This window comes from Salvelinus namaycush, chromosome 24, assembly GCF_016432855.1.
Source record: "Salvelinus namaycush isolate Seneca chromosome 24, SaNama_1.0, whole genome shotgun sequence".
Lineage (NCBI taxonomy): Eukaryota > Metazoa > Chordata > Actinopteri > Salmoniformes > Salmonidae > Salvelinus > Salvelinus namaycush.
This window is the reverse complement of record NC_052330.1, coordinates 7,978,008-7,984,381: the sequence shown is the minus strand read 5'-3', so window position 1 is coordinate 7,984,381 and position 6,374 is coordinate 7,978,008.

The window sequence follows — 6,374 nt, the reverse complement described above, 5'->3', positions numbered from 1 at the left end:
GAGAATACATGTTAAATGACTCAGGTTTTTAAGAAATGTGTTCATATTACTCACTCACGTCATCTCAATAGCAGCAACATCAGTATGCTCATTACCTGCATGTTGTGCACAGGGCCTCTGGAGGACAAACCTCTTACATCATGGTCGTCTATGTTTAATTTTAATGAATAACATTATAGCCTTGCATTGGAAAATATATCAATTCCAGATACATTTCATGTTGAACAGGTCTGTATGGCCTGTACAGTGGCGTCATTGCTTATAGCCTATATAATGCCTCTTGAAGGTGAATTTATACTAGTGGAACAACAGGATTTGTCATAGAGACCCATGATTAATGCCAAGTGGATCTTGAACGTAATGAGCCATTGAATCTGATTCTGTGTCAGAGCCAATGAAGGAAATAACTCACTGCACGCTAGACTGGCATTTCCTACCAATCAAAGGAGCTCAGTGAGGCCCGTCTTATATAAGACAGCAAGGAGACTTCGAATTATATATTTCCTAAGCACAGGAGACTGGGTTTTGTAGTTTCCTGAAAATGCAACTGCTCGGTTTTCAACTTGATTCTCCTCTAAAGGGAAGATGGCGTAGTGAACGATGTCAAAACAGTCTAACCTTTCTCTTTTCCCTTGTGTTGTCCGTTAAGACACCTCACATCCTCCTCCAATCTGTGGAAATGGCTGGAGAGAAATAGAGGCATGTAGGTCTGAAGAGGAGTGCGCTGTAATGGCATCCAGGGTGTATGTGGGGGGGAGGGGGTTCGGTCGCCATTAGAGGGGATGATGCCCTGCTTCTGGTATGAGTCATGTGACCTCTCTCTTGTCATGAGTGTGGCGCTCTCAGCTTTGTTTCATGCTCAGAGAGAGAGAGAGAGAGAGAGAGCCTGGGGGCTGTTGGTGTGGAGCCCTCCCCATTTCCCCCTCCTCTCCCTCCTGTCAGTCCCCTCTCTGCATATGGCTCCTCAGAGACACAGAGAGAGAGGAGACATCACAGAGCCCATCATGATGCTGTCATCGCCCCCTCTCCTTCAGAGCCCCCTAAGCTGGAACACATCTTACTGCCATGTCGTAGGTGTATGAAACCATGCACTGTTTTGTCATACACAAGAAAAAATGTTTGCTGTGAGTAGCTCCTTTGTGTACTGTACTGTATGCACATGCTGCACTGTAGTAACACATACTATACTGTAGTAGCACATACTATACTGTAGTAGCACATACTATACTGTATGCACATACTATACTGTATGCACATGCTGCACTGTAGTAACACATACTATACTGTAGTAGCACATACTATACTGTAGTAGCACATACTGTACTGTAGTAGCACATACTGTACTGTAGTAGCACATACTATACTGTATGCACATGCTGCACTGTAGTAACACATACTATACTGTAGAAGCACATACTATACTGTAGTAGCACATACTGTACTGTATGCACATGCTGGACTGTAGTAACACATACTATACTGTAGTAGCACATATTATACTGTAGTAGCACATACTATACTGTAGTAGCACATACTATACTGTAGTAGCACATACTATACTGTAGTAGCACATACTATACTGTAGTAGCACATACTATACTGTAGTAGCACATACTGTACTGTATGCACATGCTGCACTGTAGTAACACATACTATACTGTAGTAGCACATGCTATACTGTAGTAACACATACTGTACTGTATGCAAATGCTGCACTGTAGTAACACATACTATACTGTAGTAGCACATACTATACTGTAGTAGCACATACTGTACTGTAGTAGCACATACTGTACTGTAGTAGCACATACTGTACTGTAGTAGCCCATACTGTACTGTATGCACATGCTGCACTGTAGAAACACATACTATACTGTAGTAGCACATACTATACTGTAGTAACCCATACTGTACTGTATGCAAATGCTGCACTGTAGTAACACATACTATACTGTAGTAGCACATACTGTACTGTATGCACGTGCTGCACTGTAGTATCACATACTATACTGTAGTAGCACATACTGTACTGTATGCACATGCTGCACTGTAGTAACACATACTATACTGTAGTAGCACATACTATACTGTAGTAGCACATACTACACTGTAGTAGCACATACTGTACTGTAGTAGCACATACTGTACTGTAGTAGCCCATACTGTACTGTATGCACATGCTGCACTGTAGTAACACATACTATACTGTAGTAGCACATACTATACTGTAGTAGCACATACTGCACTGTAGTAGTACATACTGTACTGTAGTAGCACATACTATACTGTAGTAGCATATACTATACTGTAGTAGCACATACTGTATTGTAGTAGCACATACTATACTGTAGTAGCACATACTGTATTGTAGTAGCACATACTATACTGTAGTAGCACATACTATACTGTAGTAGCACATACTGTACTGTAGTAGCACATACTATACTGTAGTAGCACATACTGTACTGTAGTAGCACATACTATACTGTAGTAGCACATACTGTACTGTAGTAGCACATAATATGCTGTAGTAGCACATACTGTACTGTAGTAGCACATACTATACTGTAGTAGCATATACTATACTGGAGTAGCACATACTATACTGTAGTAGCACATACTGTATTGTAGTAGCACATACTATACTGTAGTAGCACATACTGTATTGTAGTATCACATACTGTACTGTAGTACCACATACTATACTGTAGTAGCACATACTATACTGTAGTAGCATATACTATACTGTAGTAGCGCATACTGTATTGTAGTAGAACATACTGTATTGTAGTAGCACATACTATACTGTAGTAGCACATACTGTATTGTAGTAACACATACTGTACTGTAGTAGCACATACTATACTGTAGTAACACATACTGTATTGTAGTAGTAGCACATACTGTACTGTAGTAGCACATACTATGCTGTAGTAGCACATACTGTACTGTAGTAGCACATACTATACTGTAGTAGCATATACTGTAGTAGCACATACTGTACTGTAGTAGCACATACTATGCTGTAGTAGCACATACTGTACTGTAGTAGCACATACTATACTGTAGTAGCACATACTATGCTGTAGTAGCACATACTGTACTGTAGTAGCACATACTATGCTGTAGTAGCACATACTATACTGTAGTTGCACATACTGTATTGTAGTAGCATATACTATGCTGTAGTAGCACATACTATACTGTAGTAGCACATACTGTACTGTAGTAGCACATACTATACTGTAGTAGCACATACTGTATTGTAGTAGCATATACTATGCTGTAGTAGCACATACTATGCTGTAGTAGCACATACTGTACTGTAGTAGCACATACTGTACTGTAGTAGCGCATACTGTACTGTAGTAGCACATACTATACTGTAGTAGTACATACTGTATTGTAGTAGCCCATACTATACTGTAGTAGCACATACTGTACTGTAGTAGCACATACTGTACTGTAGTAGCGCATACTGTACTGTAGTAGCACATACTATACTGTAGTAGTACATACTGTATTGTAGTAGCCCATACTATACTGTAGTAGCGCATACTGTACTGTAGTAGCACATACTGTACTGTAGTAGCACATACTATACTGTAGTAACCTCATATTGTACTGTAGTAATACATACTGTACTGTAGTAATACATACTGTACTGTAGTAGCACATTGCATTGAATTCAAACAGGCTGTGTGCAGGTGTGTGTGTGTGCGTGCGTACGTGCGTACGTACATTGTGTATATACGTGTGTATGTGCATGCGTGTATATACATTGTAGTTCGAAATTATTAACACCCTTGATAAAGATTAGCAATAATGACTCTATAAAATACATAATTAAAATACTGAGCTTTATTGTATGCTAAAAAAAAAATGTATTATATTATTTTATACTAGTACAATTGCTCAGAGAGAGATTCTTTTTTACATGTTTTTTTCTCATAAATGTAGGGGTCAAAAATATTAACACCTAAAGATTCATATAAATAAATTAGTCAACATTTTAGTATTTGGTCCCATATTCCTAGCACGCAATGACTACATCAAGGTTGGGACTTGTTGGATGCATGTGTAGTTTGTTTTGCCGGTGTTTCGGATGATGTTTTGCCCAATAGGAACTGAAGAATAAATGGTGTATTGTGTCATTTTGGAGTTATTGTAAATCAGAAAATAAGATGTTTCTGAACACTTACATTAATGTGGATGCTACCATGATTATGGAAATCATGAATTAATCGGGGTCAAAGATCATACCCCCAAGACATGCCAACCTCTCACCATTACCAATAACATGGGAGGTTAGAATGTCTTGGAGGTATGATCTTTGACCCTCTGTAACTCTCTCACTCAGAATTATGATATTATTGCTCATCTTTATCAAGGACGTCAATCATTCCAGACCCCACTGCATGTACAGAACATGTAACGTTTCAACCGTGATGTGTGAAGTGCAGAGCTGAGAACTGACTCCTCTCCAGCCTCATTAGTGTTAATCAGTGCCACTCAGATCAGTGTTCGTGCTTCAGGAGAATGGAGTTGTGGTAAAGCCCCTGGAGTCAGCTCTGTTGACGGGTGTCGGGAAACTCATCGCCACGCTACTGCGCTTTTTGATCTGTGCAGGAGTGTTAGTTACAAAACCGGTTAGCTGCATCGGTTAGCGAAAAGAGCTACAGTTGAAAAGCATGAACCTTGAAAAAAGAAAAAGAGCTTTGCATCCCTCAGCAATTCGAATCAGCACACGACCATAACCAGTAATTTTGTGGTGCGTGCGTGTGTGTGTGTGTGTGTATATATCCCTTGTATTTTCCTTTCCCCATTGCGAAACAAACGTCTGAAATCGAAGCAAGGCGAATGCCCATTCCAGGGTTAGAAATAGCATGTTTGAATTGTTATGAACCTTGCAACCACATCTGGAAACATTATTCTTGGAAGACAGGTCATTATCCTGCCAAGCCAACTGAGAAATGTTTGGTGGAAATAAAAAAACTAAACAATAATTAGGGCTGGCCACTCAGACAACCACTGTAAATGTCTGGACAGGGGTTCCCCGCATGGAAAACATATGATATCCTAGCCTGGAATGATGTCTGGTATAGTAACAGTTTGTTTTTATACCTGGAGAGGTAAGAGCCAGAACTAGTTGATGACTACATAGTGTGGACTGTAGTAGAACCTGGACATGCATGGCATGCCACCAGCACACCTGGGTCCCCGTCCATTTACAAGACAGGATTCCCATTTTCAACAGAGACATTTCCATTTGCAAGGGGAGAAGTCTCCATTCTCACCAGTAATGTCGTCCCCCCTATGGCGAGACGGTGTGTTAGAGTCGTGTTACCGATATTATATTTGCCTGTCTGAGAGCCAAGACTCCTTCAAATGTGGCACAGTGTCAGAAGGTTAAGGAATGCACGGTCTGGCCGGTCACAAGGGACTCAATTTAATGTGACTGAGACTCAATTTAATGTGACTGATCGCTACATGTACACAAAGTGGTCTGTCTTCCACGTGAACAACCAGGAATGAAGTAGGGGTTGTCGGGTAAGCAAACTCAGGGGACGAAAGAGTCATATGACTTCTCTGCGGAAAGATAGTTTCATGTTTATCAATCACCAGGGGGTGAGCAGAGGGGAAAGTCAGGCTGGCACTGACTTCGTGCAAATACGCAGCCTGTTCCCAGCCCAGGACTTCTTAGGATGTGTGTTTTGAAAGAACTATATAGGCACGCAGCAGTTCTGATTCAGTCATGTTTTAGCTATACGTTAGTGGCAAGCGCTGCGAAAGTGAAGAGTCATTATGTGATGGAAAACAGCCTGGCAGGCACTATCTGTGTTCATTACTTGGTTTCTATAGTGATTTAAAACAGTTTAATTTGATCATTTACATTGTTCTTCGGTCATTTCCTATTTAATAGTCACTCGAGACGGAACGTTCGTCCAAACGTGCCGTTGTTTGAGTGCAAAAAGATCCCAACTGATAACATTAAAACGCATTTGAATAGCTTGACAGTATGCATTTCTTCCCTGCCAAATCTCAGCCTTCTGATGGCTTAAAGCAACATGAACAACTGCATTCCCTCACACAGTTTACACAGCGGTGGTGAGGAGGCTGGAGTTGTGTTTGTGTAGCGGGTGGTCGTTCCTCTCCCTGTCGAGACTCGTGTTACTCAGTGCTGAGTGTGCTCGAGTGCCACTCATAGACGCTATCCCTCCCAACCTGGATAGATTACCAGCATGTGGCCTTTTCTTCTTACTGCCTGTGTGAAAGGACGACACCCTTGAGACTAAGTCTTCTGTTGTGCTATGTCAGTGTCTGTGTGCACTGAGGTATGCAAGCCGTTTTTCTGTTTGCGCTGTGGCGTGCGT